Genomic DNA, 11,829 nt, shown 5'->3' with positions numbered 1-11,829 from the left:
TAGAATTAAAACTCGTAAAAACCTTGACTGCAGCCTCTGAATCACGTTTCCTTCATGACGGAAGGCTGAATGTGGCCCTTATGGCATGTGTATTGTTTTTCCTCTTTTAATGTCCATATTGGGTTTGATAAAACTTAGGCAAGACACTACAGGCAAAAACAATGTTTTTTCCATGGAAAGAAAACATCCAAATTACACTTTTAAGTGTTTATTTTATTGGACTTGCAAATAAGTGCACTATTAATTAGATAGTGCATCATTTACATATTTAAACAACATTTTAGAAAACTTGTAATACAGAAAAATGCTTTGTATTTTGCAATTTTGTATGTTATCAATCAACTAGGGAAATAAGATAATATCTATTAGTTTCTTTTTCTTTTTGTCTTTTTTTACTCTATTCGCCCTAGTTGCTTGCATTAATGCAACAGTCTTTTTTATTAACTTAATAGCTATTATTAAACTTTTAATACTAGTTATAATTGAGTATATAAAACAATATTAGCGCTATACTAATATTCCTTAGAAATGTTTGCTAAACTGGTTCTAAACCTAATTAACTGAGCCCGAATTGCTTGATATGCAGATTAAACCTGTGTATTGTATATCATTTCAGTCTGTGCTGTCTGTTTTTGGTCAACTTTATACATAATTTTCAAAGTTTTTATGAAAGAAAAAAAAATTAAGATTTAATTTTGGAAATATCCCATAGATTTACAGTGATAGAATGTTGAACTGACAGTGATGTTGTCATTATATTATTTGCATATAATATTTTCCTATCAGATTTCATACTGAATTGTGATTGATCTTGTTTCCCTAAACTTACCTAAATCTATAGGTGTGCTCACAACGAGTGTTGCATTCATATGCATGCAAACACAATAGGTATATTTTGACTAAATTATATTTTAACATTTGGAATTAAATACAGGTATTTGGAGGCATTATTGATAGATTAAAAACAAATAGTGCACGCCATTTTATCTCATATCCCATATTGTTGTGATAATTTGCTCAAAGCCTGTAGTATTACATTACCTTAGCATATTTATTTTGCTGCTTTGCATGCACTGCTGTTTCCTTCTAGAAATGCAAATATAGTTGATAGCAAGTGTACCATTATATAGCATGCAAAAACATGCAGGTCATAAACGTACACAGGACTACTTGAAAAATATAAACAAACTATATTTTTGCAATTGCATAGTTGTCACTGGGGTGGTAACTTTTCAAAGGGTACACTTTTGTACCTTATTTACCCTTATAGTTACATACTTGTACCTTAAATGTACATATTAGTATCTTTCGAAAGGGTACCACACCAGAGACAACTTTTGTATCCTTTTTTCTGAGAATGTACGTCAAAACACATACAACTTACAAAAGGTTCTATACTTATATTTAACTTTCGTGTTTGTGTCTGCTTTAAAATGAACCGTAAGAGCAGTGATGTATGACAATAAGCTAATTAAATGTTTGAGGGGACCATGAGAAGACGAGTGGAGGGCTGAGATGATGAAGAGTGTGAGAGTTAAACTGAAAGAGCTAAAAGAAAGAAAGGAGACAGAGGGGATTAAGCTGTGAGAAAGAAAAGGGAGGGAGAGAGAGAAAAAGTGTCTGTTTGTGTGTGTGTGTGTGTGTGTGTGTGTGTGTGTGTGTGTGTGTGTGTGTGTGTGTGTGTGTGTGTGTGTGTGTGTGTGTGTGTGTGTGTTTGAGCGATGTAGTGCACACTGGGAGTTAAGGTCCAACACGACGGTTAAGCTCCTCAGGGGGACTTTGGGCAATATCCTGTTAGAGTGGAATGCAAATCTGTGTGATTGTGACCAGGGGCCTGGCACCACAGTTCACATACGCACACCTGTCTCCCTTTCTCACTGTCCTCCTTATCCCATCAAAAGCCCTTTTTACCTGTCAGGTTTTTTTTCTCTTGCAAACATTTATAGAAACTGGCATGTTCAGTACAGGTACCTCCGAAAAACTGTGCACCTAGCCACCTGATGTAGCACGGTTTAGTGAGGCCCAAGGGGGCGCCTGTGGCAAGACTGACCTGAATAGTCTTACAAACAAAACTACCGTCAGGATCTTTAGAGCATCTGCAGAAAAAGGGCCATGCATGCCTCTTGAAGAAGTAGTTCACCCCAAAACCAGTGTTCATCATGTGCTCAACTGTATTTTGTTCATAATCCTCATTTATTATATGGAGCGCAAAACTGTGTTATATTTTTGTCTTGTTTTCCAGTACAAATATTTACATATTCTTAAATCAAGATACACTTATGTGGGAAGGAAAATTACTTAAGATATGAAGTAAGTTAAGTGACTTTATGCTTTAAAACAAGAAAGTTAAGTCAATTAGTGCTTTAAAAAATAAAAATATCAGTTTACTGAGTTAATGCTTTAAAAAATGAAAAAATATCAAGAAAAATAAACTTAATTCAAAGTGAAAACAAGATTATCTTTATTATCCCATCTGCAGCTTTTTCTTGTTTTAAGCAAATAATCACAATTTTGATTGCTTTTGCAGAAAATAAGATATAATATCTCAAATTATTTTACTTCAGAAGTTTATTTATTTATTTAGTGCAGAATGACTATATGGTCTAATATACTCCATAATGACATATCCATATGACAACACTGAAAAAGTGTCATTTTCACTAGTAATTTTCACAAAAAAAGGGCAATACATTGAATTAACCATGAAATTTTATAACAGAAAGACTGAAATTGTTTTCTTGTCAAATGTAATCTAATAATCTAATATTTTTTACCGTGTATGTGCTATATTCAAAGTCTTCTAAAGTCATCATATATAGTTTTATGTGTGGAAGAAGACTGAAATGTAAGTTTTTATTCACTGAATCTTCCACTTCACTGTGACTTTCAAATTTTATGTGCTACCGCATATTCAGAACTTTTTTTTTTGTCACTTTAGCAGCTTGTCAGCCATTGATCAGTCCAGGCTTTTATTGCATGGAAAAGAGCAGCGTGAACATCCTTCAAAATGCTTTGGACCAACATGAGGGTGAGTGAAAGGTTTTTGGCTGAACCGAGCCTTATTTTTATTGCATTTCTGTTGTCTTATTTCTCACATTCTGTAATTTTAGTGCAATTAAGTAAAGCTCTTAAAACTCAGATCTGTTGCGTGGTTTGTGACTTTTCACTCCGGAGGTGTTTGGTTGGGTCCGTTCCAGGCTGGAGTCTGCTTTAGGTAATGAATAAAACACCGAGACACTTTCATCTGTGGTTGATATTGTTCAGTCATCTTAGTCATGCGTTCCTCTCCCACGTCTTCATGAGTCACGCCGGCTCTTTTTTAGGTCACCCTCTCATTTAAATGACCACCAGGAAGAAGTGGGAACCTGGTGGTTTACAAACAGACGTTTATGTGGAGGAAACGTTGCTGTTTTTTATTAGAAAATACCAAAGGAACTGTCTGGGACGCTCTTCAGAAGAGTTGAGAGGCTCTGTTTCAAAGGGCCTCTCCGCTGGCAAACTCTGATAGGAACTGATCTCAAGTGCATGTTGGAAACATGTTTGAGTCTAATGGGTTAATTAGCTCCAAGTGTTGCTCTGTCTGCTGAGATTTAGCCTGCCGTTGCAGCCAATGCTGTAACATGACTGTTTAAGGGGCTGATCTCTGCTTTAAAGCAATATTCTGGGTTAAATACTTCAGTTCTGTCAATGGAATCTGAGACGTGTTGTTGATTCAGTAACACACTTACAAAACTAAACCAGAGCCTGCAGGCCGATTGCACTGGAACATTTAAAAACATAAATAATTATTTTTGTTTTAGCATTTACATTTATGAGTTCAAATAAATTTTTCATGATCGACAGCTGCTGCTCATTGAGCTTTATTGCACTTAACATAGAATATTGCTTTAATGAAATGTTTCTGCATATTAACAGTTTGTCTTTCTATATCTTTCCCCTCAGTTTAGTATTTGTTTGCTCTTGTTTCGCATGCGTTTGTTTTTAAATTAGTCCTCGCCACACCACAGTTAATTGGATTGAGCTGCAGAATCCCAGATTTGGAGCCATACTCCAAACAGAAGCACTCTTCAGTGTTGACTTGGTAATTCGGTCCAGCTCTGTATGGTTTTGTATGGTCTCTGTTGCAAAACAGCAGCAGCACTCCAGGCCCTCAGCCCCTGAAAGGAAGCCCAGGGCCATGCTGGTTAGTGCAAACTCCCTGAGGATCAGAGCAGGAAGAAAACAAGCCGAGAGATCATCCTCTGGTGTGATTGACACGGTGCTGGCTTGTCGGCTCCAGTCTGCTTGTGTCTAAAGAGATGGCTTGGGACACACCATGTGCAATGTTTAGCTTGTTTTTAACAAAGTCCAGTACTCTGTGCAATGGAAAGTAAGCGATGTACTGCATCGGCCAGCTGCATGTTTGAGTTTTCACAGTCAGCTTAATCATCTCCTTTTTCTCTTCATCCTACAGTTTCCACACAGTTCAGAGATGCCAACAGCCGACGCTCCCCGTGTTACATGGGTTGCTTGGAAACCAGCGCATTGGGAGCATGTAGTGCAACACACAGAGGCACAGGATGCAGTGTGTACAGAAAAACAGGCACTCAAAGCACACGTGTGGACAGCATCCTCCAGACGCTCATGAAGATGTCCCACGGACTTCAGTTCAATCAGTGTCTGCTAGATTTTTACAATGCTGGATTTTGCCCATCTGTTGCTAACAAGAACACCATTGTGTGATGTGATGTTTCGGTTTGAAGAATGTAGACTGAGATGATCATTCGATAATTTATTGCATTCAAAAATTATTTGGGCCTAGATTAAAGTTTAAAATTCCCATCCATTGGGACACAGATTTAACATAAACAGCCAAATAAACTTGTGATGCATTATATAAAAATGTAATGCATACTTGTCAGCATGCATGAATAAAGCAAAGAAAGAGTTAAAATTTCTGCACTCATATTACCTGTTTGAATCTGCATAAATGTGTTCATTGTAAAAAACAATTAAGGTACGAATGGAAAAAAATGGCTAGCTGTCAGAACAAGCCATATTCAATTAGTTTAAATGTTTCATTTATTTGTGACTGACAAATTTGCATTACATTGTTAATTAGTTTATGTTAAATGTTAACTGCAATTCAAACACATTCTAAATTTTTAAAAAATATATATTTAATTTAATTTATTTTTATAATTTAATTTACTTTATTTTTTATAATTTAATTAAATTTTTATGTATTTAATTTAATTTAATTTAATTTAATTTAATTTAATTTAATTTAATTTAATTTAATTTGTTTATTTATTTTAATTTGTTTATTTATTTATTTATTTATTTATTTATTTATTTATTTATTTATTTATTTATTTATTTTGGAGTGTCCAATGATAAAAAGTGCCAATTCAAAGAAAAAGAAAAAGTGTTCCCAGACATTGTGTGGCATTTAATACGTTTGATTGATTGATTGTATATTTATTTATTTATTTATTTATTTATTTTCATGTATTTAAATACTATGCTATACATACTGCAGTGTTCTTTGTTGTTTCATGAATTAGCGTTTTTAATTATATTTAATTGCTTTCATGGTGTCTTTTTTTGTCAGCTAGGTCACTTCCAAATAGTTTTCCCTTACAGTCAAGTGTCTTATTAAAACTTTGTGAATCAGTTCAACTGAATCGTTCAGTTCAAATAGGAGGTTTTGTTCACAAATAATTCCTCACTAGTCTATTTTGACCTTCCAACCACTCAGACCTGTGAAAATGTGTCATTAGCTGCAAGAAATCTGGAAACTGAAACAAACTTTGTTGTGCTTGCAGGTTCACACAGTCCCTCCGGTCGTGGTGTCCCGTGGACGGATCAGAGATGTCATCTGGTTGTCTCAATTTGTGGAGTTTGGACTTTGGCCGGCCTCACCTCCTCCCGCTCAGAGGATAAAGCCGGATCAAGATCACATCCCTTCTAGTATCCATGGGCTCGAGGAGGATACAGACCCTTCCTTCCCGCTCCACATGCAGTGCAAAAAAAATAAAAAAACAAATGACGAACTGATAAAGGTGAAAGTAACATCTTCCTTTTTTTAAGTTTTTTGCACTTTGTTTGTTTTAAGTGGGTTCCTGCGGTACAGTGAGTTTTGCGCTGTTGACTCATGTATCATGGGTTTCCATTAACTAAAAGCAGAAAGATTTGGGTATTTCTTCATCCTCTAGGGAAAGAACAGTCCTTTTTATTTAAACAACCATCTAATTCACCATCCCATTGTTATGTCTTTATTTTTCATGCATCCTATTATTTTATTGCATCTGTATATTTGTGTGCTTGTCGTAATTACGTCCATAACTAAATCTCCACTTAGAGCAAGTTCTATCTCCCTCTTTTAATCGAAGGATGTACTGTAATCAGACTTGTGGAGACGTTTTCCTAATGATGTTTACTTCAAACCGGTTCTAGTGGCTCCGAAATGACTCATAATGATCCTTGGCAGTAAGTTATATTATAGAGGAAACTGAGACTTTAAAGAGCCATTTCAGAGAATGGGCTTTCTGTATTAATCACTGACATTGTTAAAGCATAGCTTCCAGAGAAATGAGCTGTCAGTCCTCCACTCCTGAACACTAATGGTGGACGCTGCTGTATGAAGTGTTCAAAGTGTGTTATTCTAAAGAGCCGTTCCCTTCATTTAGCTTTTCTCATTAAGACAGTTTAATATGTTTTTGTTTCTTTCATTTATATTCAGGGTTTTTTGTGCACAGACTGATGGGTCTGTCGTCTCTTCGGCTGTGGCCTTGGAAAATAGCAGGAGGATTTACCGAAAGTTTTGCAGCTGTCTGGATATTTAGTGAAGGGAAAGATCTTTGATGAAGCTTGTTATGGAAAATGATTCTACATATCAGAAATGCTGTACTGGTTAATATCAAATAGGCCCTTTTATTTCTTGTTTTAACATCTGTTGAAGCGTCTCGTGTGATTTTGAGGGACACCGATTTTATAACTATACATTAGTCACTGTGCATGTTGATAAAGCACACAAATTTCCACAGACAAAGCGTTGATCCCAAATGTACTTTTCATCCCACTTCAAACATGATGTTTCAAGCAACGCTCATTTAAATGCAGTACCTGCATTAACGACTGCTTAGTATGATTTTAATTAATAGGGCTTTTTTAATTTAATTTAGAAATCCTTGAAAACAACAGTTTTTCTCGTGCAGAAACACTGAATAAAATATTTTGATTTGTTTTCAAAGATTATATCTTATGAGTGTTCTGGCTTTAAGAATAAACAAGTTTAAAAAAGTGGGATAAAAGGCAAAATATGTTTCCAGTCTGTGCAATTTTTTTTTTTTTTTTTTTTTTTTTTAAATATTTTATGGTGTTGCTCATCTTGTTATAAAGACTTTTAGGTAGACCTTTAACTGGAAAACAAAACAAAAATACACCTAAATGCTTTTTTATTTATTTTATTTTATTTTATTTTTTTATTCATTCATTCATATATTTACTTTTATTTTTATTTTATTTTATTTTTATTTATTTTTTTGTAGTGTGCATATCTTACAAATCATAAAACCTGAATGTGGTTTTATTGAACCATTGCTCATCGTTTAGTGCTGTCCAGTTATAAATATGGAAGCTTATTTCATCCATGGAATAAAAAATGTTTTTTTTAATTGCGATGGTTTATCTCACAATTTGGAGTTTTTTCCCATTTTTATCTCTCAGTTCAGATTCTGAGAAAATTGTGAGACAGAAGCACAGAACTGCAAGATATAACATCTGAATTGTGAGCTATAAACTGGCAAAAATAAAAAATTGCAATTATACCTTTAAATTATTATCATTATTATTATTATTTTGTATTGTATTGAAGTAAGCTTCCATAGTAATCAGATCAAATAAGGGAGATGTCCATACCAAGAGTAAACTTGAAACTGAGCAAAACTTACTGATGCTCCCACTTGTTTCTAAATGTGTGCTTTGTTTCTTGTTTCCCATCGCAGATCTAAAAATCTGGTGCCCCAGTCCAGGATTAACACAGCAGCCTCTTTTCAGTAGAATGACTGGTTAAACTCTATGAAATCAGGCAATGAGATTACAGGGCTTGACTTTCCCAAAAGCGCTTACACAGTCTGCTTCAGATTCCCACCTCTGTGCCTTTGTCCCGGACGGCCTCGGCTCTTTCCCAAACCATGCTCTCGCTGTTAAACAGCGGCCTAACATAGAACATGTGTTCCTGTGTTGACAACTGCACTTGACAGAGGCGGAGGCTTGTGAACGACAACGTGAGACAGGGGAATTGAAGTCTGTTTCCAGATCTGTCACAAAACCAGGAGCTTTGATTGGGATTTGGATTTGCTGTTCGGAGATCAGCGCTTGGCACGGAGGGTCTGCTGTGCTCGTCAGCTGTTGATTATTGACACTGTCTCGAGGTGTCATCGCAATGAGAGACATCTGTGTAGAGTAGACGAGCAGTTTGATGCATGTTGACGTGCATGAATATTAATGCAAGGCCATGAACAATGATGATGTGGGTGAGAGGGAAACATCATGGAAAAAGGGGAAAAGTCTTACTTTTGAGTCGGTCTGTTTAGCTCATCTCTGGTTTTGGCCTAGAATCGCCACTGACGACTGTTCAGCTTTGGCGCGGCTCACTGCGGAGATTTGGGACGTCCTGGTTTAATATCAAACTGGGCAGACGCGTCTTCATTTAATAACCACTTATGCTCTTCTTAAAGGGACAGTTCACCTGAAAATGAAAATTCTGTAATTTACTCACTCTCTACTTCTTCCAAACCTGTTTGTTTTTTTCACCTGTTGAGCACAATAGAAGATATTTTGAAGAATTTCGGGAACGAAAAACTCGACGGTAGCCATTGCCATCCACCGTATGGAAAAAAATATATATTATGGAAGTCAATGACTACTGTCGACTGTTTGGTACCAGATACAGGTTTGGAACTTGAAGGTGAGTAAATGAGAGAATTTTCATTTGGGGTGAACTATACCTTTAAATTGTCTTTTGAGTCATGGATGTAGTGTACGTAAAGCTCGGGATATCCTCATTATGGTTTCAGGCCATGTTTTTGACTTTCCTAAAAGCATGACTCCAGCTCATGTCCCATAATTCCAAGTGTTTTCCTTTGTGTTTTAGTCCCAAATAAATGTCAAAGTCGCTCAGTTCGTATGACATCCAGGAGACCATTAAATGTCTTGAATTGAAACGCAGCTGAGGCAACGTGTGTCACGCAGAGTTCAGATCTGCTGAAGCCTGAGACTGTTAGAGCAACTTGGATTAGTGATTCAGAGAGGACGGAATAAAATTACTTGTTCACATTAATCCACATTAAAGAGACAGTTCCTGTAGCTCAAACAGTGGAGCATAGCACCATAGCAATGCCCAGGTCACGGGTTCATATCCCAGGGAATGCTGTAAAAATATATATATTTTTAAATATTAAATATTTTTGTAAATTAAAATAACTGTTTTCTATTGTAATATATTGTAAACTGTAATTTATTTCTGTGATGCGCAGCTGTATTTTCAGCATCATTACTCCAGTCTTCAGTGTCACATGATCTTCAGAAATCATTCTAATTTGCTGATTTGCTGCTCAAGAAACATTTCTTATTATTGTCAATGTTGAAAAAAGTTGTGCTACTTCATATTTTTTTGTGGAATCCATAATAACTTTGGGGTAGGTAAAATAAAATAAAAAATATAATAATAATAATACATTTATTTCGAAAGAATGCATTAAATTCAAAAGTGGCAGTAAATACATTTATAGTGTTAGAAAAAAAATTCTAATAAATAAAAGGTTTTAAATAAATGCTGTTCTTTTAAACTTTTATTCATCAAAGAATCCTATCAAATCCATGAAAATAATGATTATTATTACTCATTTTATAAATCATTATTATTAATAATAATTGAGTACTACTAATTATTGAGCACCAACTTAGCATAATTTTGATATTTAGAATGATTTCTGAAGTACCGTGTGACACTGAAAATTCAGGAATAAATTACATTTTTTTTTTAAATATATTGAAATACAGTGTTTTTAAGTTGTATCAATATTTCACAATATTACTGTTTTCGCCATATTTTTACATCAAGTAAATGCAGTCTTGGTGAGCAGAAGAGACTCTTTCAAAAACATAAAAACCTTTTGACTGGTACTGTAAGTCTCTATATGCATGACTGAAAAAACATTTATTTGTTTGGATGGCTGACACACATGCACGCTTAATATGCATTTTTATGCATATTCGCCCGGGCCTAAAAAGGGTGATGTGATCGTCATAGAGCTGACATCTTTAAACCTTTGCGTGAAATGCCCAGGGGAGCGTTAGATCTGCGAAACCGCAGAGGAAACGTCCTTCGTACACACCAACCGCCTGGTATCTCCGTCACTTTCAAGGGATTTGACTGAACAAATGACAGCATATGGTAGATGCAAGGAGAGCTGGGTATTGTTGTGACTGTCTCCCACCCCCTCCAAGCTATTTCCTCATTGTGTTGTCACAGACACACTCCTTCCAGTGCTTTAATTAGCCTTCAGGAGTTCAGCGGCTGGCCGTCCGTCCGTGTGCTGGAAGGCTTCCACTAGTCTCACTGTCTCTTTCACGCACGTTTTGGGCCGTCGCTCCTCCTTCAGTCTCACCGAAACTACAAGCAGAAGTAGTTTGAAAGTCAGTCTGATATCTTTTTCTATGTCTCAAATCATCCAGCCGGCAATTTGCTGCCAGTGGGAGGTGAGCTGGTCTAATGCTCAGCGCTGTTTCTCCATCCCTGTGATTCTGAATGGTTCTATTACTCATTATTTTGGTTTTGTTTTCCAATACAAATATCTAAACATTCTTAAATCAAGATACATTTACTGGAGAAGCAAAATGACTATATTTAGTCTTGTTTTCAGATCACTAGCACACTAATGATAGTATAAATAATCAATGAAAAACTCAATGAAGAATCAGTCAGAAAGATAATCAATGACAACTTTATCAAATGTGAGGAAAAAAAAGTCAAACTGTGCTTTAAAGCAGCTTTCAACTCAGTTCAGTGTTGATTCAGTTCAATTTAATAAATGTGTAGAGTTAATCTATTATGAAACAATCAAAATTAAAATTAAGTGCTTTATTAAAAAAGAAAATGTATCTGTAAATGGGGTCAGAAAAAAATCATTTTGTTTTAAATTTACTTTTTTGACCCAAATGGCAGATAGTATCCTGTTTTAAGCATAAACTTTTGATGAATTTTTCAGTAAACAAGAGTTCTTATCTTAAGTAATTTTGCAATCTTGATTTAAGAATGCTTAGATATTTGTACAGTAAAACAAGACACAAATACTGAGTAAGATCATCATGTTTTGCAGTGTAGTCTCTATGGCACGGGGTCTGTCTCCACCTCACTTCCCTTTACAGGGCCCTAATCAGCAAAGCAGGCCCAGCTGCCCCTCCCAGCCCCTGCCAGGAGTCGCTATCATCTTCTGATCAAATATTAATGCCACGATACTCTACTTGCTCACTAATCCACAGCCAATTAATATTATCTGTCAATTATTTACTGATCCTGAGGTGTGCAGCCAGGTCCCCGGAGGCTACATCGACCAGGGTTCAGAATGCATAATTGACTTCCTCTCCTCTCGCCCAGCCAGCCGAACCCCACCCTTCCCCCCGGAGCACCGTGTGCTCTTTTTATTTTCCCTTCCCCTTCCTCCTTTTTCATCTACTTTCATTTTTTGCCCCCTTCTTTTATATTTCTCCTTTCCTTTCTTGTTTATGTGTGTCTTTTAAGTCTAAATGGCTGTCTTTGTGGTGTTTTAACAGGGCTGTGCG

This window comes from Cyprinus carpio, chromosome A8 (assembly GCF_018340385.1).
Source record: "Cyprinus carpio isolate SPL01 chromosome A8, ASM1834038v1, whole genome shotgun sequence".
Taxonomy (NCBI): Eukaryota; Metazoa; Chordata; class Actinopteri; order Cypriniformes; family Cyprinidae; genus Cyprinus; species Cyprinus carpio.
This window is presented reverse-complemented; position numbering follows the sequence as displayed.